At 39.2% G+C, this 23730-nt stretch overlaps 2 pseudogenes; both read right to left on the minus strand.

Moving 5' to 3' along the window:
- Nucleotides 1-1954: 1954 nt before the first annotated feature.
- On the minus strand, nucleotides 1955-2689 carry LOC121886129 (annotated as a pseudogene).
- Nucleotides 2690-4249: 1560 nt separating this feature from the next.
- Nucleotides 4250-4914, minus strand: LOC121886130 (annotated as a pseudogene).
- Nucleotides 4915-23730: the final 18816 nt, after the last annotated feature.

Genomic DNA, 23730 nt, shown 5'->3' on the forward strand with positions numbered 1-23730 from the left:
CTCTAAACAAAGAAGTGCTCATTTTAGCCATGGAGTGGATCAAATGTGTCATTTTACCAACAAAGTGAAATTCAAATTTATAGTATTGTTCTATTGTGAAAACAAATTTATGTTCTGATCAAAAACAGACAACATATTACATGATTTACATGTGTTTCCTATATATTTTCTTAGTATACAGAAATATATAAAGTAGCACAAAGCTTATAATGTGATACAGGAACAGATCAGTGCTGAATACAAGAAAGATTGAACACTAAAAACATTCACAGATCTAAAAGTGTAGGTTCACATCAGAAAGTATTAATGCATATATCAAACACATGACTTACACACTCTTATCTATGTGCACGACATACAAAATATAGTCTACAAAGCTGACATGTTAACACAAGGGGTGTTAACATGAACACAAAACTCATGGTCCGGATCGTATCACGGATTTGAGTCACGGATCAGATCATTAGGATCAGCGAAAAAAAGGGGGAGACAAATAAAACTTTATTTTCCATTTATTCTGTAACACACTTACAGCAAGAAACAGCAAGGAACTTTTGCCCATGGTCATAAATGAAAACAACATTTAAGATGTCCAATGTTTAAATAAAATAAAATATATAAAATATTCAATGCTCAGTTATTGCAATATGAGGCATGATACCTTCCTCTTTTAAACAGTGAATGAAACAGCCTCTGTCCACTTCATCAAAACATGATGATAACAAACATTCACCGCTAACGTCAGTTAGAAGCTAGATAGCTAATTAGCTGCTCAGCTGCAGCACATTAAACAGCACATGCTGTCTGCCCATGACTTGCACTTACAGCAGTTTGTTTACTTTGTCTTAAATGAGACATTAAATTTTGCAATTGATCCGCAGTTCATATGCCTGCCAAACCGTGGGGGGCGATCCGTACGGATCATCAACTACGATCCGTTACACCATTAGTTAACACTTGTTATTCTAGTTACTTTAAGCTTATTACTCAATATACGGCTCAGCCTAAAAACGAACTAAAGAAACTGTCAGAAGCAAGCAGCCAGACCTCCTGCACTCATTCACTAACCATACAACATCAACAGGTGACTGAACAACCACTCAATTAAAAACGAATGAATGAGTGAGTCCAGACAGCTCACTGTAACTTCAACAAGCAAACTAACGTTACCCACAACACATTATATGATCACTGTTACATTCTTGTTAAGGAGATAAATTCACACAACAGCCACACAGAGACATTTAACCATCAGAGATGAAATTAGTGACCAAAGAGACAGAGAGAGAGAAGCTGTATCTGACTCACCTTATCTGACATCTTCTTTCTTTCATAGAGATGAAGTATCCATGTTATAACATCTATTTGTGACTGTTGGTCATCTTGTTTGTTAGTTTACAAAACTTTATGGCTGCTGCTTAACCAGTCTAACACCATTAGCAACAATGACAAACAAGCTAACTCTCCTGGTTGTTTCTCCGGTTGCTTCTCTCTCCAGCCTCCCCGGCAGCGTCCTGCTGCTGCTGCGCTGCACAATCCAGATAATTTCTCCCATTAGCTTAACAACAGTCCTTAACAGTCCTTCCATGGATGTATAAAGAGTCTTTCAGGCTGCTTCAACAAGCCAGCTGAGATCCCGCCCTGCGGAAGGCAGCTGGCACCCGTCCTCCTCTGTCCCCCACTCCATCTCCACCAATTACCCCCCCCCCCACTTCGCACACTGTCCTTTCTCCTCCCGCCCTGCAGGTGTCGCTGTTGAAGCATTTTAAACAGGGTAATGCAACCAAATGGTTCCATAAAGTTGACTTACACTTGACTCCAGAGGAAATTAGGATGAGAGGAAATGCCTGCTGAAACAGTGAAGGATCCACTAGATAAAAAACATTTTGTGCTCTTCATGAATTCAGAATATCAGTATCTTCTGTCCCTAAAATCATATCATAAAATCACCAGCTCACTTAAGCCCAGCGTGGTCCTGAACTTCAACATTGCGGGTCTCAGACAGTAACAAACACAAAGTTCCAGCAGCAGCAGGGACGATGCCATATATCAGCATGGGCACGCTGTAATGGTCGACCTCCAGGAGCCGGATCAGTGGAGCGAAGTTGCTCACCACATGAACACACATGGAGTTTAGACCTAAACCATTTTGCCTGCAAGAATGGACAGTAAAAGTAATCTAATACTAGAATTTTAATGGGCACAAAAAGGAATATTACCTTAAAATGGTGGGTTATAATAAGGTAGTATAAGCATGCTGTGGTGAAAGAGGCAGTTGCAGAATATTTACCCACTACCGCAACAACTGTTACATCAGAGGAAGATCAGACAAACTGACACCTCTATAGCATGGTTTTGGGATGGCAAGGGCCACAAGGCAAGCAGCGTCCCCAAAGAGCAGGAAGCCTGCTTGGCTTATTCTCCTTCCAGAGTGCTGAATTAGAGCCAAACTGCTCAGCTGTGCAAGAATTTCAACAATCCCAAAGACAAACTGTGTGAGGTTCAGGCCAAAGCCGCCGACATTCAGGCTCAGTCCATAATATAGGAGATTTGTGGAAAACCTGGTATCAGGGTTGGAGAGATACTTTCAATTTTAAAATTATTTAAAGACTTAACACCAGGCTGAAAAGCTGTGTGTAACTGACCTGTCTGGTCAAAAGTTTCAAGTCTGTTTCACCTACGACCTCATTCAGGATCACTGATGGCTGTGGTTGGTTGGTAGTTGTCAAATGTGCGCTATGTTGCCACTTTAACTACACTCAACAGTGCATGATGCCACAGTGTACTGACACCTTGAAAAACACTTTTATATCACTGCATCACAATTAGAAATAAAACCACTGTTGGATGGCAAAAACAAGATTTTCAGCTGCAGATATGGCTGCCAGCCATATCCTTTAAGCTGCTCTTTAAAAGAAACACTTCATTGTCTTGACTTCTTTTACCATTAATACACAACATGTCATGGATTATTTATGTATTCATGTAACAAATGTTAAACATGGCATGAAGTAATTATCTGAGATAAGGAAGAAACCAAAAACACACCAGTTATATCCCATTAAGAGAGTTCATTTTCTCAATATGGTATGGTATGTAACTTTTGTTGAACAAGAATAGCATTTAAACAACCCATCTAGGTATTATGATCCTGGAGGCAGCTGACCAGTAGAGAAATCCTACAATTAAGAGAAGAGGGCTGAAGAGCACCAGCTGCAGGATCTTCTATTTGCTGATGTAAAGGCAATTCCTGGCAACACCATCAGTCCAACAGGGACAAACAACAGGATGATGGTGCAAAGAGCAGACTTAGAGGGATCAGTCCACTCCACCCCTTAAAATCAGTAAGACAGATCTTACAGTTGGATTGCAGCCATCAATTTTGCCTTGGCATAGACTGGCCACTCAACAGTCCTACTTTTAGCACTTCTACTGCGTCATACATACTGAGTGTCTTTAGTCACACACAAACAGTGGACCCACCCATCTCAGATGTATGCATCATAATGACATCCCATGAAATGCCACAGAAAAAAATTGAGAACCATATAAATGTAGATGTGGGGTGAAAATGCAACATCCACAACAGTAGGAGAAGGAGTGAAAGTGAAAGTGTCTAACACAAGAGGTGAAGTTTAACCTACTTTGCTCTCTGTCAACCTTCATATGTGTCATCGATCATCCACTTTTTGCTTACAGTAGAACATGATAAAGTTTAGGGTAAATTTCTTTCTTTTATTCTTTGTCCACAGAAGTATCCAATGAGGAATTCCTTTCTGTCCCTTTCTGCTCTCTCTCGTCTGATCTGACGCCACTATCAACAGGATGACATCATCTTTTCAAAAATATTATTGTTTTGAAATGTTCTTACACCACTATGGTTACAGTTTGTGAGGTTTAGGGACAAACACAATTTGGTCAGTAAAAGATCATGGTTTGGGTCACTGTTCTGTTAAGATTAGGGGACATTTGTCACCATGGTTACTCCAAGTTGCTCCTGATGGGCAGGCCAGTACCTTGTATGGCATGGCATTGTGAGTGTGTGAGAATGGGCGAATGACAGGGAGAAATTATTGAAGTGCAGTCCATTTTACCATTTACCGTTAATATAGACTCTCAAGGGGCCTTCTTATGGGTTGGTGATACTCCTACATTGTGTAAATAATAATAAATAATAATATAATAATAATAATAATGACAATTTATTATGAAAGCAAAATTCCCTTTAGTCTCATAAAGAATGAGACTATCACATACATTGGACAAGAGGTGGGATTGGATGCGCAGAAATTGCCCCAAACGCCAACACTCCAACCAGAAAACCTGCTATGTAGATGGACTGTGATGCCTCAGTCAAACCACTCTTGTCACACACTAAATCAAATTGAAAATAAGAATGATGGTAAAAGGAGGAGAAGTGAACGGAATAGATCAAAGAAATAATTGTGAGCAGGGGAATAGCAAGGAATAATGGACTCAATACGGAGGACTGAGAGACCCTGTAAGGAACCAGCTCCAGTCTAGTGGGGACTCTGACACCTCTGACACAGTCCTGGAAGCCCCTATGGGTGCCTCATAATCCCATCCATCTATGCATTCTGTTATACTGTTAATATGCTTCAATGGTTTCCAAATCCAAATCCACAGGTGTGAACATTTTACAGCTTTCAAACATCCTATGCTTGTTCACCGGGAGGGTGAGCTTTCTCCGTGTCTCGTGCATCAGTTTGGGCCCACAGTCCAAGATCCAGCTAGTGTTACAATAATGTGGGACGCTCATGCCCATAAACACCTGGCTAATCACATCAAAAGCAGCAAACATGCTGGGGATGCACAATCCTACCAGTATAGTAAGCGTTTCTGAAACAAACCAAAGTCCCCAATCTCCTTTAGCATCTGCCCAAAGTTGCTCATGTTGATATGCGGCTAAATTTGAATTTCAGAGTGCAGTGTGGATGAGCTCACTTGTAAGTGCATTAAGAAGCACTATTGAATAACATATCTCATCTTGCTAATTAATATATACTCCAACATAACCCCAGAGTGTGATTTCACAATTCCTTTGGCTTTATCTAGGGTAGGGAAGTAGTAGTAGCAGGAAACAAAGTTGTAAAACCTTCAACAAAACAATAAAATGAGCAATAACTCAACTCTACTCAGTTCAACTTTATTTATATAGTTTATATAAATAGTATATATAGCACTTTAAATACAACACCTTCTGTGCAAAGTATTTCATAGGGCTGAGCAATAAGCACAAAATAAAGGAGGAAACGAGGAGGAAAAAATTAAATCACATGTTTAAGAAAATGTACAGCCAGACAACCAACAACTACAGACAAACAGCAATAAACATGCCCTTTTGGACTTACCTCTTCTGTCTGGAAGATATGAAAGCTGTAAAATGTGCACGCCTGTGGATTTGGATTTGGAAACTGTTGAAGCATATGGAATTGACAGTTCAACAGGATGTGTAGATGGGTGTGACTATAGGCACCCATATGTTCTTACATTGTTCAATAAAAATGTACTTGAACAAAAATAAACATTACCTTTTGTGGCCCTTAAAAGAATTAGAAACATATTTAACTTTTAAAAGTTATAAAAAAACAACATATTTTTGAGTTAACTGTTTTTCTACTAGCATACATAATGTAAGGATTTTTCCAATCTGAGTGGAGTTTAAGTTTACACCATCCAGTTCAAGGCCTTCAGGGATGTTTAATCAGGCTGATGAATCTTTCCACTGAAGGTCAACAACAACAGCCTCTCCTCCGTGACATGCCCTTTCTCTTCATGTCTTCACAATGCAGCACTCCGGCAAATGTTAAAAAGAACTTTCGCGTCAGGGGGATTATGTTGTGAATAAAGTAAGCAGCTGTCCGCGAGGTTGGCACACATCGGAAACAGTTCTTTTGAAAGGTGATCTCAATAAGTGTACACTGCGCCAAGGGATAAAAACAGAAAACTGTGATAAGATAAGAACAGAGCACAAAGGTGCGTTGAACCTTTAGCAAATGAACATGTGTGTACATTCACACTGGATATTACAATAAAAGATAAGATAAAAAGTGTGTGACAAATTACTTCATGTTATCCCATACTTGTTAAATACGACTGTAATCATCATAATCACCAAATGTTGACACTGAAACTGATTTGTGAATGACAGAGCGGGATTACACCCTGACCTGTGTGTGTGTGTGTGTGTGTGTGTGTGTGTGTGTGTGTTTGTGTGAACAGGATTTGTTGATGATGGCTATACGTGACAGTGTTTGATCCCCCTGTAATATGCACTGTAGGATCACCGAAATACATCTGTGATTCGTTCGATCATGCAAAGTCACACATTCACACGCTAACACACTCACAGATGTGTTGCATTAGCTGTTTAGTATCCAGAGGTTCAAAGTTAAAATTGAGTACAAGTTTATGTTGAGTATTTCTGAGATTACAGTTTTGTAACATGTGTAAGTACATGTGTAAGCAATCACTCTAAACATATTTATTCATGTTCAAATTTTGAAACAGAAGATTGGTGAGTAGAATGAAAAGCCAATGCAGGAACACAAATTGTTACCATCAATCATGAACCATAATTTATGCTAGCTTCATGCTTTACAGCGGTGGTGTGCAAAGACTCTCTATAAGTGGCAGGAGCAGAAGAAGGGTTGGGGTAACATTTAGCTTTAGAGTTTATATATGCTCTGAGGTCACAACAGAGCAGCACTTAAGCTAACAGAGGGGCACTCCTGCTGACCAGAAGCACACCTGGGCCTCTCCACTGCCCCTGCGGTGTGACTTTAAAAAAAAAAGAAAAAATGAAGCATGGAAGGGCACAGATTCTGGTGAAACAAAGGTTTAAAAAAAAGGCTCTCTAACACTCACTGTAAAAAGTAGGGCGCAATAAACAGAGACAGACTGAGACAGACAGAGAGAGAAAGAGATTTATAAATACATAACCTTTGTACACGGCACTGCCCTTGTCTTAACCTCTCATCCTGATTTTCTAGGAAGAAAAAAAGCTTGTTTTGAACCTTTCCCAGCTTCTTTAGCTCTCATGTCAGATCCACCCTGACAAGAACAGAGAGCATCTGCAACATTCAACGCAGGCTGCTTGCACTAATGATGTCCCAGCTGCCTGCCTGCTAAACTGTGTGTGCACCCCTGACAAGTGATTTGATGCATTACTTGATTCTGTTCATATGATGTTTCTCTAAAAAAGTGTGTTCATTTGCAAAAATCCTATATATGCAAGCTATGTAGTGCACATGTTCTGACAAAGATGCTGCATTGATGATGATTGTCAATTCTACCTGACTGCATCATGAATAAATAGTATCCTTTGGTTTTGTGCTTTTCTCTCTGTTCTTAATTTGCGCTTCAAAGCTCAGTGAGTATGCAGAATTCTGACCTATTTCCACACTTTTCTTCTAACAGCTAAAACACCAACACACAAATGGAAATACACAATTTCCTGTACATGTGTACAGCACTGAATATGGCAGATAGCCCCCAAATGTATCAATCAGATGACATTTTTCTTGCTACTGTATACTGAATGATGAAACCTGACCATAAGCAACAGCTTAAAAAGTGTGAATAACTACTTTTCAATAGTTTCTTTGATCTACTGCCTGTGCGGTGTAGTATCAGGCAAAAAAGACTTAAAAATCATCAAGAGAGCATAGATTTACACTTAAAAGTATTTTAATACATCAATTTCTTTTGATTCTGTCTGTGTAGCAAAATGTTTGTTTCATGTTTCACTATCTGACACACGCACACAAATGCATCTTTATCACTGATACATCTGGACTCCACTAAGATGAATCCTACCATCATCCTGCCTCTCTGCTACCAGCTCACAGGAGAGAGGCAGAGGTAGCGAGGGCCTCAGGTGTTTGGTTTCATAGAAGTGCTTGCTGATCCCTCACTTCTCCTTGTCTCCAGCTCCCTCATTTATCCCCATCCCATCCCTGTGCTTCTTTTCTCTCCTCTGCCCCCTATGTTAAACTTGAGGCCATGTTGCTCCCACAACACACAATCTCATTTCCACATGTATGCTATTTTCTCTTATTTTTTCCCTCCTGGCCTCCCCTCTTCCCATCAGTGTTTTTTTTTCCTAGCTGTAATTTTTCACTTCAAATTCAGTTACACACTTCAAGCTCTTCTTTACTTTACTAAGAAGAATGATGAATGCTACAGCAGATGGGCCAGCACATAGAGAGATAGAATAATAAAAACCCTTAAAGGTAGCTAAGAGAGTAACTGGACGGTGGATATAAACAACATTACATAATCAAGTCTTTCCAAATGTTTCTAAATCTAGGTCTGAGGTCATTTGGAGGTCTGAAATCAGGCTAGTGAAACGCAAAATCTTGACAGTCTTTAGTGAAATTGATACAACTGACACACACATACAGTAGAGTTCGATTTTATCTTCATATATTTTAGCTGATGATCAATACAGGTGTGTTTTTCTGCAACGAGATAAGTGCACAGGGAGTGGGAATGGGTTCTGAAACGAGATTGGTTGTTCAACAGCCAATCACACTGCATCTAATGGCAAAGTCTTGTGACAGCTTTGATTGGTCTTCCATGTTATGTGTCTATGTGTCAACAAGATTGTAATTTCACACACTTCTGACACAGTGTAAACAAAGGAGGGGTATTTTTCCCATATCATTTTTCTCACTTACACTTTCTTATGTCTCTCTGTATCTTGTTTCTCTCATTTTTGAACTCATTCTCACTCAATATTAGCATGTGTTGTGCCTCAAACAAAACACCCTGAAGTCTCTAATACTGAGTAATTTAGCTCCCTCTTCCTTTTAGCCAGCTCCTTTATATCAATTATTGTTTATTGCTCTGCGACACAAGAGTCTTGCAAGACAAATGCCTGTGAGTACTCAGTGATAGATTGGCTGGCTGAACACAATAGAATGAATAGGATAGAAATATGAGGGGGAAAAAAAACAGTCAAGACCGGGAAATAAATATTGTGTTTGGGGCTACAGAACAGAACAGTTCAATTATTCTTAGCTAGATTTTCTTTTATACAATTCAAAGTCCCCTGTTATTTTTCTGTTCCCTCATGAACTCTCTCTGCAGAAATAGTTAGTTTTCGTTTATGAAGGTGCGCCTTTCAAAGATGAGCTTAGATTACAAAACTGCATTTACATAACTTCTACAGCAGCATTCCCGTGATGCACAATGGCCCGACTGTATTACTGTGGTGTTTGTTGGTAAATAGGCTAGAACATTAGATTTTATTGTAAACAGTGATTAAAACAATGTTACAAACATTAGATGTATCATCTTATGCTTGAAAAAAAATCAATCCTGTCTGGGTGAGGATCAATAACCATTACTAAAATATCATGTTCACAGGATGCATACAAACACGTACACACACGCCAAAAACCACACAATACCACCGTCAGAGGATAATGAGCAGGAACAGACAGGTTTCTGGCTGTCTTGTTAGTCTCTCGCTTCACAACCCATCAGTGCTTCACTTCATAATGCCTAATATAACCAAACGTAATCTTAACCTATAAGCAGAGAGACAAATAATATTAAAAATTGTGACAACTATGTGCTTTTTCTTTTGTGAAAAAGGCCTGTTATATCACAAGCTGCACTCAGGTCCACCAGTACATAATTGGAGTGTTCACCTGTATCAGCAGTCCTTTACATGCTGTATCTTTTGTTACTCTAATAAGCACAACAATAGTGTTGTGATGCAGTACATAAACCAGACTGAAAACGTTTCCTAAATCTGGGTTTTACCCAAAACTTCCAAGAGTTATACAAGTTTTTCAAGGAGTTTGGGGATAAAAGACAATTTTGAAATTGGCATTGTTAAAATTTGGCGGATCACAACCACATTTGATCATTTTAACAGTGAGGGAAAAAAAGCATTTTCTCAGTTTCATTTTTCTCACTGGAAGACAACCGTCAGTACAGTTTCTGTCCTGTTTGTCTGCGTGTTACACTAATGTCAATCAATTTTGGATCAATGGCATGTTCCAAGTCTTCTGATGATGCTCTTGTGTTTAAGATGCTCCTCAGACACCCCTGGCAGGGAATGCATTAACTTACGTTAATCCTACTACTGGCATGTTTTAATTGGAACATTTTGAAAATTTATTGTACTCTCTATGAAAAAGTGCTTACATTTTGCCTTTATTTTATCACAATTACATCATTTGAATGTGTTTAATAGTCAAATTTTTGTCTTTTTGTGCAGTACAGTGCACTGCAAATGTTCAATAAAAGTGCTACATTATATATATATATATATATATATATATATATATATATATGTATAAACTTAAATTGATTGACTGATTTCACCATGTACTAAATTCACAATGGAAATAGTCGACATTAGTTGCCTCGGGCTTTTGCCCATGCAGCACTCAGTATTGAGCGGATGATTCCATACCAACACTGCATACCATATTCAATGGATTTACTTTACTGTGTCCTTCTTTACACAATGTTGTATTGAACCAGCTTCACTCCCTCAGTAGGTCAGCAGAAGTTCAGGGGAAGGTCACAGGTAAATAGCTTCTGTGCTCATCTTAGATCAGTTTTTCCATTTCTCTACAGATGGTTGACCTCACCCTCTGACCACTTCCATTGGCTCCCAACCCAATTAGTGTGAGTGCATTGATTTTAGTCAATTATGTGGACCATCCCTAGCGACCTCCCATTCCTTGGGGCTGAGGATCAATAAACATGATCATTGATTACTTACGAATAATGAGCATGGATTTAGTTGCGGCTCTCAGCAGGACTTACAAAAAACAATTACAGTAATGTTACATCCCTCACATTTTAACCACATTACTTACAATATTTCTGTATTATTCCAAGGTTTCCAGCTGTGTTTTATACAGCAGTGGAGGTAATATTATTAACATTAATACGTTTTTATGAAATATATGTTCTCATTGTTGCTGATGTGATGAAGTTCTTAATTAAAAATGTATGTTCTGTTAAATCATTACGCCATGTATGCTCTTTTCCCCTCATGGTTATAGAACACACTAATTACCACACACTGTCTCGCTGTTGTGATCTTCTGTTCTCTGTTTTTTCTTCTCTCTCTTTCTCTCTCTCTCTCTCTCTCACACACACACACACACACAGACATACATGGTGGTCTATCTCAATAAATAGTTAGAGGAACAGGTGGTTGGGTTCTTATTGCTTGCCCGAAAACCTATAAATACTTTCACTGTATTGTTACCATCAACATGTGGCCCTCTTTCATAACCACATATTGCCTCATTATAATCAACATCAGTGCATTTTACAAGAGGAAATGCTAAGAACTACAATATGAAGCCTATTGCCACAAAGGAGAAAAGTGGGCCTTTGCTCTGCTGCTCATGTGCAATTTGTTTTATAATTACTGAATCTAATTAAGTGCATAAATGATCCCACTTGCAGTAATAAAGCCCCCACTCTCCTAAACTATTTCTGGGTGCTTTGTGTCTTTTGTTTTGCTTGAGCACTTGTCACCCCCACAAATACCTGAGCACTGACATATGTACTCTACAAACTACACTGGTTAACATGACAGAAATTCCAAAACATCTTGACCTCATTGCTGAGATGGCTTTTTTCCCTCTACGGCTGAGCAACAACTGTCAGCACTACAGTGCCATAGCATTGTTGACAAATAACTGTTCAACCATTATGTATGTAAAGAGTTATTAAGTACTGTATGTGTCTACTTTAATATCTCTAAATGTGTGGATAACTGACTGCTAAAAAATGAGGTTGTCTAAATTTACAGTGGTGATGGGTGTTAATCAAGGTTTTTAATTCTGTTGCACATAGGATATATACTTTGGAATAATAACCCATGACACTGTGTATGCTGTAATCAGCCATTTTGACTGTTTTGATGTTTGGTGAAATTAAGGGACCATGCAGTGAAGAAAATCAAGATGTCTGGTGCCATTTTGTAATTCTATGATGTTTCTATGAATACAAAACATGATCTACAGTCGGCATTACTTTATGTTACCACCTTAATCTACACGAAGAAACCATCTTGTTCTCAGCTGCTTTGGAGACTTCAGGCATTTATTTGATCATCAGGTGTCCAGGATGATAGCGGGTTTGAGGTGTTTTCTGTTGAGGTACTTCTGGATGATTACAGGCAAAGGCAGTTCAAAAATGCCTTTGGGCAGCAGTCCACGGACCAAAAGGCTCCTCATTATGGCAACCCTGCACAAGTGACTCAACTCGCAAGGGACCATACTGCAGTTATGGGGGATGTTGTCACTCCAGTCCTCAATTTGAGGCATTCTGATATTTTGATTGATTTAACCAGGTTTTCATAGATGTATACCAGAATACCTCCACCTGAATACAAGCCACAAAACACTGTGACTTTTCTATTTCTTCACTAGTACATAGTTCCAATGAAAACTGTTGACACTGTTATCTCTGCAAAAACATGTTGCTCTATTGAATTTTTAAATGGCAGGATAATTAGACTGAGTAGCTATTTTGTTTCACTTGATAGTGAAGTGACATTGTGTTCATGTTTGCCCATTTCTGTTTGGTAGGGGAGGAGGTATTTTGATTTATTTTCCCCCTAACAAATCAGTAACAACAGTCACCCAGCCAACATCATTTTCAGTCAACACATAAGCGGTGGTAGGTGTAGAAATTAACTTCACATGTTTCATCACAATTGAATAAATATGCCAATTAAAGAGTTGTAAATTCTGTGAGCCGAGTGTAAGCCATTTCTGGTGCTATTTGTTGAGAATTTAGCTATCTTCATGCGTCTGGCACAGAAAGATGATGCTCCCATTTTCACCTTGCATACAAAGCTCCAATTGACTAGGTTGTTTTCCAGCTAGAGAAATCCCAGCAAATCAAAAACATTTAAATCGCTAAGTGATTAAGAGGACTGGAAAGGGGAACATTTTTCAAACTTTAAATCCAACTCACTTCTGTTGTGTTAGAGTTTGGGCAGAAAATTTAGTGACCAAAACAATCTGCATGACAAGATACCAGTAGATGAAAGAAATCATGTTCATTTTATAAATTGGGGTAAGCATTATTTATACTTTACATAATACAGTATAAAACATACACAGATTATCCCTTTTTCCTTTTGAAAGATGGCCTCAAGAATTGTAGAAATCAACAAAGAAAAAAACATCTAAGGTAGCCTATATCTAGTAGTTATTAGTTTGTACGTATTTTAGGATGGAATTTCTCTTCAAATATATTAACTATTCCACAAACCTGTAGGTGTGTAATAGAAACACGGGAGAGCGCTCTGAAACAAAGCACCATGCAGGCGATGCTCCTCCTTATTAGAGTGTCCTTGTACTCCTCCTCCAGGGGGGGAAACAAGATGATATTAATGATGAAGCTTGGTTTTCTCTCCTTCTCCAACATATTGTGTTGGAGGAGGATGTTCAGTGCATCAACATGGTGGTTCTTGGCCACGACACTCATCACAGTACTCAACCCTGAAATGGTGTTGTCCAATGTAAGGTACCTAAAGGAGCAAATACATGAATCTAGAAGCCACCAAGCCAACATTATCTGGACTTCTATTCTCTACAAGAGTTTCAAGATATAAAGGTTTATTTTTGATCTTTAGGGAACAGTATGGGTAACAAAATCATCTCAACTCAAAGGTCCACTTACTAGCTTTTTCTTAGACTTTTATCTTTATCATTGACACTGGTTCAGCTGGTTCAGCTGTTCAGTGACAGGTGGCTGTGTAAGGGGAGGAGATCATAACCCCTGTCAAGGTTCAGAGCTTTGTTGGTGTTGAATGTGAGTGTATGGACATTGCTCAACTCAATCAAGACCACCAGAACCATCCCAGTGGGACTCGCTGACATGGCAGAACATATAGTGAGTTTTCAAGTCACAGGGGGTCAACACCTTTCACAAACCATTCAACACCTTGAAGATGCTTTCAGACAGCAAAAGGCAGCCGCTATCAATGTTCTGCTTTTGTTGTTCATAGTGAAGTGGCACCTACAAAGAATTATCACCAAATCTGCAGCTCCCCTCGGCTTTACAGAGTTTTATAGCGAGTTTCAGCTCATTGTTTAGCTGTCTGACTGAAACTTTACTGTTCTGGTTCATTCTCATCACTCTCATAGTGTTATGTTGTACACCAAGTGTCAGCACCAAACGGCTAATAGTTAGCAACTAGTTGCTAAGATGTTTCCCTCAGAGTTGATAAGCTAAAGGTGAGTGATTATTGGACTAACATTCATCGGGTGGACAGAAACTCCACTCCAAATGAATGATAATGTTGCTCCATAACTGCTGAATGTGCAACTGTTTGCTAACAAGTGCAACATATCAATTCAAAAGTTGGTAATATATGTCAGTGTTCACAACTTCCACTGCCCCCAAGTGGCCAAAAAAGCAGTTAATGCAGGTTTAAAACAACCCATACAGTTGTGTTAATCTCATCCATGCATGTTTTTTTTTCTTCCACCCTTTTTATTTTATCCATTTTTATGGATGTAGCTATTCTTGTTGCTTTGAAGGAAAACAATGTCACCATTCTTACTCTTGCTCACTAAGCTATGGTGGGTACACTGTTTTTCCAAATAGGGACATCAATGAGCATGACACCAGAACTTTTCAGGTTGCTGAAAAAATCTGGGCAACAATTCAAGAAAGTGTTTGCATAAGTCATTGTAAGCATCTGAGCTTGTTCAAAGCACCTCTGTGCCAAAATAAAGCCTCCCAGAGCTTTTTTCATCATGTTATTTAATCACTTTAAGTTTTATTTTATATACAGTATTTTTATGATAATTTGATTTCAATAAACAAACTAATTAAAAGGCACTTGGCTTAAATGACCAAAGGAAAAAAATAAATGTACATATTTGCCTCTAGTGTCTTTTATTCATTGTTATTTCTTTTAAATGAACTTCATTCTGTTACCCTCTGTATGGCACTATGTCCAATTTCATGACCACACTGCACCCATTATTCTGAATTTGTACTGAGAGGAATAAAAAGAGGAGAAGAGGAGATGGAGTCACAAGAGAGGTGAGTGTGAGACTGAGAGAGAGGAAGGAATAATGAGAAGAGAAGGTTGGAGGAGAGAGATCACAAAGTGTAAGAGGGTTATAAAAAGAGAAGGAGCACATCTCTGTGGGGAAAGGAATATGTGCCCTAAAACCCAATGCAGAAGTGAGAAATAAATTAATGTGAAAAGTTAAAGGCAGAAAGCAGACGAGAGGAAGGGTGTAAAAAAGATCATTGCAAATCTGACAGCAAGAGAGAGCGAGAGACAGAGGGAGAATGTGGAGGTGACAGATTTCTGAGTGTCTGGGAAAAAATCTTCAGCAGGTGTGAATGTAGTCTCAGCCTGCGGATCAGAGGCAGATGCCTAAACCCACAGACACACACACACATACATCACATGCTTACACATTATACACACAAGTGAGACTTTTTTTTTTTCTGGTGAGCTGTCTTCATTCTCCTCTTTCCTCCAACACTCTACAGTATCTCTCTGTCTCTCAGACTAACAGACACACTGTGTTAAACCATCTTATAGAGACCTTAGAGATCTTTAAAACATGACTGCACACACCTCATGTTCCTTTTTTGATCTATTGTAAATGGAAAAACTTCATTATTTCAAATGATTTGTCCCTTCCTTTCAACTATAGCACACACAAACACACGGACACACATTGAGATGCTAATGTTGAACTGATTGCAGCTCAAACAAAAGATTATATTTAGACACATTGATTAAACTAACAAGGATGGAAAGATGCAGAAAAGTCCTTTACGATCAGAATTAAGAATGAATGAGTTATCTTGTCATATTTTATAATTTTTTTAATTGGCGTTTCTGCTTCTTCCTGGTGAGATTTTTGAGCATTTTTGCAAAATAGTAGAACTGGAAAGAAGCACTCGCTATTTAAATTACAAGAACTAAGACATTTTCAGCTATAGCAACATGCATTCACGATCAAGTAATAAGAAGATACACTGCAGAGTGGTTGTGTGTGTCTGCAGCGTACTTACAAGTGAATTGAGCTCCCAAAGCCAACACTGTTGAGATTGAGACCCACAATGTGACTTATTTGAAAACTACCTGAAGTTTTCCTCTGTTCATGTCATGGAACAAAAGTAAACAGAAACTGAGGTGACCAAAACAGCACAAAACTCTGATAGAAGAGAGTCAAAAGCAATATTAGCGATGAGATGTGAAGAAAAGACACGGAGAAGGATTTTTACAAAGTACCACAATCTACCTTGTAAGGAGAAGCCTGTGCCTATCCAATATGATTCTTTATTTATGAACGCTTTCCTTTTTGTCCATTCCTGTCCATTCTTTTCTTTCAACTTTTCCTCCTCTGATCTTTTTAACCTGCTGCTTCTAAATTTAATCATGTGAAAGATACTGATACTTTTGTGGAGGCTTTTTTTTGTTAAATTAAAAGACAAAACTGACAAAAAGTCTATATAGAGATGTTTAAATGTAATAAACCGCAAAGGAAATAAAATTCTTTTATCAGTGACAGGATAATGAAAAATATCAGTGGTATTTGTTTCTTTGTGTGTGTCTGTGTACACACACTCTTGCATGAATAAAATATATGTGTGTTGATTAAAAAAAACAAATATTTTCCATCGTGATTTTAGTTAAACGTTGCATGTGTAGGCCCACATTTAAACTTCCACAGGGCCACCCACCCATCCACAGATATGCGGCCACATGCACACACAGACATCTCTCTGTGCTGCATGTTCTCTAAGGAGACAGCTGCCTCTCTAAAACTGAACTGTAATTAACACCTTTAAACCCAACATGCCAGACTCATAAATAAAACAAGCCGATTAAGGGCCTGAGACACATTAAAAGTGGATTAGCTCCAAAGATGTAAATATCCTGCGCTCATTTTCATCATAGTACCCAGGATCCAGAGTCTGAGCCATCATTAGGGAAGTGGGAGAGCAGAGATGTATGCAAATGTTTTTGAGCGAGAGACAGACAGAGAGATAAAATGACTTAGAAAAAAAAAAAAGGAAGAGAACGGGGGAGTAAGACAGGGTATTACAAACAGAGACGTGTCAGTCACGCATAACTCCTTTGGATCTAAGTCCAAGGGATTTACATTGCTCTTACTGTAATACCCTACTTTAAAATACACACCGATACACATACCAGACATCTTAAATGTGCACGCACACAATTAACATTATGCTCAGCAACAGTCCAGAACACCAGAAATTATTTTATTAGTTTAGTGCATAGAGTTTAGATATAATAATGAGATGATAGATTTTACACTTAAACTGGGTATCTGTGTGAATGCAGTTACCTTCATACACTTGCATATGCTAGTGTACGACGGTAAAGTGCTAGTTTTTCCATAATGGCACAATATTAGCTAGTACCACAGTGGTTTGGTGCCATGGTATGAGCAAAATGTACCATCATGATCATGACCAAATTACCATAACATATTTTATGATCCCAAGGTGATTTCATATCCTGGATTGGAAGCAAAACCTGGAACATTTTCATTTGGAGGCACGGCGCCACGGCACTCAACACAGCGCTGCTTCACATATTCTCCTCAACATGGCTTTTGACGATCTGTAACAACATACACCAGTATGCTGAATGAATGTGGTTCCAATGTGTACATATTCTTCAAAGCCATCAGCTGATGCAGTTGGCATCACATATGTTGTAAATTCATAGTGAACATTCATCATTTCTTCCTTACAACATGGCAAATATACCAATACAGTCTGACTTATGAGGCTTATGAAGTGCAGCGTTTGAGTAGTTTTTCCTATATACAGTGTAAACATAAGCCATGCATTTAACTGATGAGTTCTGCATCAAACACTTTGTGAACTGATACTGCTGCAATTGATGCATATATCCTGTTGAGGATCATCATGTCGGGGTTTATTCAAATCAATATTTCTGATACAATCCAAGTTTGAATGCAAATAATATAACCCAAGAGAGCTTTCTTTGTAAGTCTGAGCTCTAACATTTCTTTGCACAAAAATTGGACCTTTTGCAGAAACATGATGCACAGTTGAAAGTGCGGTTAATAAAAAGAAAATGTCAAAAACACAAAGATTCTGTGTCTTTTGATGTTGTTCCTACAAACTGTGGAGGAGAAAAAAAAAAAAAAAGATAAACCAAAACATGTTGGGTGATGAAATCAGGTATGACATTCTGCAACAAAACATCTCAAATATAACATAACCCTTTGCAATATTCTACAGCTTCATATGTTTCCACTATTTCAACTGAAAATGTTCATTTAACTTTATCGGAAGACAATTGCTTTAAATCACATGGATACCCTTTACACAGAAAGACTCTACATAAATAGTTAATTTTTGGGTGGTGGTTGACACTTCTATTTAAAACCTTGAGGACATTTACCTTTGATTTTTATTTTCCTTTTAAAAAACACAATAGTTTTGACCCAAGAGTTGAATCTTGCTGTCTAGTCATACTTTGTGCACTAGGGGAAAAACTGCTTCCCAATTAAAATGTAAAAGCATCTTAAAAGCCCAGTATGTGTATTTTTCCCTGAGCTACCTAATCCTAACCATATCACAACTACGTATGAAGACACAAACAGACTCATACAAGTAATGACTGGCTTAGAATGTAATTATTTTCTCCATTAAAAGTGATGCAACTGTCTTAGACTTGATGAGTCAAAACCAAACTACATATTTTCAGAATGAAATCATCTGCGTATTTCAAAGAAATGTTTGTGTGCAGGTGTGAATCTAACACTTAGCCTGGAGTGCCCCTTGCTGAAACATCTCAAATAAATGCAAGCGGGGCAGGTCTGTGCTTAACTGACATTACTGTAACGTTTAAAAATTTACCAAAGTGATGTAGTGGTAAGAGACAAAATATTTGACTCATGTGCTAACTTCGCCTCCACAGTCAGGAAACCAGTGAGCTGGAATATTGTTGTTTGTTATTTTCTCTATTCATCCTGATCCTAATGCGAGGTCTGTTATTGCTCAACAGATGGAAGGATTTAGGCAGACACTCTCTGTCTCTCTCCCTCACACACACACACACATTTATATATACACACACAGTCACACACACACACACACACACACACACACACGTTGTCCTCGGTCACTTTTTCGGGACATTAAATAGATTTACTTCATTTCCTGGAGACTTACCTTAACCCTATTGGGGTTGTCTGATTGGGGACATGGCTTTTGTCCCCAGTTGGGACAAAAGCCATGTCCCCATGACAAGCTGTCCCCATTTAACTGGTCTTCTGTCTGAAATTTGTCCCTGAAAGTAGCCTATAACAGAGCCACACATGCACACACACACACAAACACACATGCAAGACAAAATAGATGCAAGACTTTTGTATGCCTCATCTTCTGCCATTATAAATATGATATATTCATACATACTATTCTGATCATCCCGTTATATTCCCTCCAATCAACTGCTCACTAAAACAGTTATTGAAGCAGTAAATACAAACAGTCAGTATGATACAAGAATCATTTTATTTAATAAAAGAATATTAATTAAAAAGGGAACATATATAAAATGGGGATTCTATATTCATAAACAATATACAGTTTAGATGTGGAAAACACTCTATATGTCTCTCTCTCTTCCCAAGTGGCTCTCTCCTCATTTCTGCTGCTTTTGAAGTACTATAGCAGAAGCATAGACACAAGGGTTTGGAGTGAATCTCAAGAGATGGAAAGGAAAGATCTGAATGGAAGGATGGAAAGATGGGGGAAGATGAAAGTACCAAGATGTTATGTAGGACGAGGAAGGAGGGAACGGGCAGGTGGTTGACAAGAGATGATTGAGCGCGTGGAGTAGAGGTTGAACAGGCTGCATTGATGTCCCTCGTTGATCTAAACAGTAACCGATATCCGTCAAGGTCGAGATCAATGCTGCAGTCAGAGCTAACATGTATGTGCTCAGCTTTCTTTGTCTAAACATGCCGCTGTGTATCTCTGCCTTCTCTTGCTTTCTGTCTTGTGTGAAGTCTAAAGTCATCATACTGTACATGTGACGGGATGCCGTATGAGCAGCACTTTGCAAAGCCAAACGAAGACACCTTCAGGCTGGCTTTCACTAGCCTGTCAGATGCAACAGCGACTAAAGCACGGGTTACTCGTTTCACTGCTTTGCATCATCCAGCCAGCGGTCTGTTTTAGTCAAAGTACATTCACTTAGCATCTGTGTGTTTCCATTTCTTTCTGACTCCCCCCCAAGCCTTTGTGAATGGGGCAGGTGTGCACTTACAGGTGCATGTCTGCGTGTGTGTCTGTTCCAATTTTTAGCTCCCTTGAAAGCCCTTAAAATGTACCAATGATTTTATAATAATGTCAAACCACATTTTCAGCTCTTTGTAGCATTTTTCAGTATCACACATAGTGACAAGAATAAAAGGCAGGTACTACACTGTGGGCAAAATGATGAAAATCTAAACAAAAAAGGTGTAACAAAATAAACAGATATTAAAATGCTAATACAGGATCACAGTAGTCAATATAGAGCCAAACAAAGTAAGCGCTGCTTCATAAAGGTTTAGGGGAGTGATTAAAAAGAAAAGACTGAAGAGGTTAGCCTGATTTTTTTTTTAAGCAGCTTGTGCAATGTTCTTACTGAGAAGGCCTGATCACGTTTGTATTTTGGAACAACTAACATCACCCTGCCAAAGCGCGTCTTGTCTGGCTGCAACTTGACTACTACTTATATGAATTAAAAAATATAAGCCTACTTATGTAGTCTGCATCATCACCCACATCTCTGATTTGTGCATTAATTCACATTTGTAAATGAAATGGCAACTCAGTCCGAGTCAGGCTCTATTTCTTCTGGATGCCTAGAGGATATATTATCTTTTATTGGTCCCCAAAGGATAATTTTGTTTCTCACTTGCACCCTTGCACAGGGAGGTCAGAGGTCAGGGTTAGCTATGGAACAATGTTGGAGCTGGAAGGCGGTCAACATGCTGTTCAAGACACTTGCTATCAAGGCTGGCATGAACCCACAGCTGTCTGATCTTGATCTCAAAATAACACTTGTGTTTTATATCTCAGTGAGTTTCAGTTTAAGAAAGGAGGCTTATTTGTTTGGATTATTAGCTGGAACGGCTGCTGTTGTGTTTTTCACAGTGTGCTGGTTTGAAGATCCTGGAGTATTACGGTCAACAAAAGAGAGTGTCAAGCCTTTTGATGGGTGTGTATGTCATGCTGTCACCACCCATACAGAAAGACTGAGATCAAGTCTGACAGCCAAAGGCTTGAGCTGCACACAGCATTACTGGCTTTATTTGTGCGTGTATGTGTGTGTGTATTGGTTATTTGTGTGAGGTTTTGGGTGGGGGTAACAATGTGGTCTCACCTTACCGTCACCTGTCACTGACAACAGATGTTCATACGACAGGATTATTTACCCACCAACCACATTGTGTGTGTTTGTGATTGTGTGTGTGTGTGTGTGTGTGACAGAGCGAGAGAGAGAAATGACCGCGAGTTACTGATCGAAAGCCCAGATATGAAGCAACTCTTCCAAAGCACATAAATACATGCTCTCAAAGCAAATCCATCTCCTTCATACAATGCCAGTATTGTGGAGGTGTCATGTCATCATCTACTCATTCGGTGTGATCCTAATTTGACGGCTGTTGTCCTCACCTTTCATGAGATGGAAAAGGACTTCAGGGGTGGATGTCCTTGTTCAAAAAGCTGCTCCAAAACATATTTTTCCATCAACTGCAGTAATGAAGGTACACAGTGTGTCTAGAGGAAATTTTTTCCCCCCAGTCTATAGTCCACCACAGTGCAGCATTTAAAGCTCCCGTCTCATCCATCACACTCCAACAATAGAGATGTCGTCCACTCCCTAGACAGCTGCTCAGCCACAGCCTGCTGAAAGTGTGTGTGTGCGCCTGGCTGTGCATCTGCAATGTTTGTGTTTACGTATGTGTAGGTATGCATATGTGCAAATATTAGTGCGTTTATGTATAATAGATGTCATAGTGTGAGATTTTCCTTTAAGAGGAGATACTTGCTCTATATTGGGTGTTTAAAACAAAGACTGCATGTCACCTGTTTGACACCAGTATTGTGCTGTCTTGAATGATGTTCATTTATAGATTCTTACACAGACAGATTATTCCTTTGTTGACAGTGACATGTCATCTGCTCCATAATATACTGAGGAAAGTTTTTAATTAGAAATAAATTAGAAGTGGGCTGCATAATTATCAGTGCTAATAAGCAAAGAAAAGAGTAAAGAAACTGGAAGGATAAAAATAAGTACAAAGGCTGGTGGAATATGACATTCAGATTAGTATTTGTTAAAATTCTTCCTGGCAACCTTGGTTGCAGGACAGCCTGTGTGTACTTGTGTGCGTCCATGTGTGTGAGTCCACCTTGCTTTTATGCCCATGCCACGCTGGCAACACCATCTGCTGCCCGTCGAAGTTCTGTCCGGCCCAGCAAGACTCCACATACACACATATGAACACACACACACACCACTCCCTCTGTCCTGCTTGTGGTCAAACAGCCAGGTGGCATCACACCAAATGACCAACAGTTGATACACACACGCTGTGACCTACAGTACATTATGGTCCACCGATAGAAAGTCCCTCTCAATCCTGCTCCGTCTCCCTCTTTCTTGAATTGCACATAATGTGCTGAGAGGGTGTCTGTCTGTCTGTGCTTCCGTCTGTTTCTCTCTATGCTATTTGGCCCATTTCTCCGCCTTGGACCGAGAACATACGAGCTCTTCCTCACAACCACCGAAGAATGTGCATATGTGTGTGTGTGTGTGTTTTAGAAGACAACTCTAAAAAAGAACTCCTCAGAGAGGTGTCAGATGGCAGGCGTTTGTGTCAGTGTGTGGAGGGGGGGTGGGGGCGGGGTGGGGCTGGAGAGATGATGGGGGCGGATGAAGGAAGGGATAGAAGGAAACAGAAGGAGGGGAAAGTTGCTCTGTTCTCTGCTCTTCAGCTTTTGTTCTCCTAGATAATAACTCTCCACCCCCTGACTCCGAAACCTAGGGAGCCCCTCCAGTCTGGGAACATGAGTAACATCCAAGCTTATACTGAACTTGGACAACTGGTTATACCGACCTACATCAAGAGCGTGTGTGTGTTTTTTTTATCTGAGTGGCCGGAATTTGATTGTCTTGGTGATATATAGCATATACACAAGCTTGCAAATTGAGTCACTGCAAATTTCCAACAGTTGGAACTGCAACTGTGTCAGATTTTTCGTACTGTAGTCAATTATAAATGCCCTATGTTGCCCTAAAAAAACCCAATATGCTTTTAATTCAGGCCAAAATTGAGTGGGGGGAAAACATAGAGCCATATCACTGCCAACAGCCTGGAGGCCAGTTGAGTGTCTTGGCCTAATCTGCCAGGACCAGTGAAGGAAACCGAAATATGAGCACAGATGAGATGAGAGGAGAGGAGAGGAGAGGAGAGATAAGGAGAGGAGAGGAGAGGAGAGGAGAGGAGAGGAGAGGAGAGGATCTATGCCTTCAAATTTTCTTTAAAAATAGACATAAATTATGGGAAGGCAAACATCGATGGGGAAACTGAAAAAAAAAAAAACAAAGACCTTGAATGTTACTGTGAAAACACTGTTATGTTTGCAGTGACCTGGTTCAGAGGAGCAGCA

This window comes from Thunnus maccoyii, chromosome 19, assembly GCF_910596095.1.
Source record: "Thunnus maccoyii chromosome 19, fThuMac1.1, whole genome shotgun sequence".
Classification (NCBI taxonomy): domain Eukaryota; kingdom Metazoa; phylum Chordata; class Actinopteri; order Scombriformes; family Scombridae; genus Thunnus; species Thunnus maccoyii.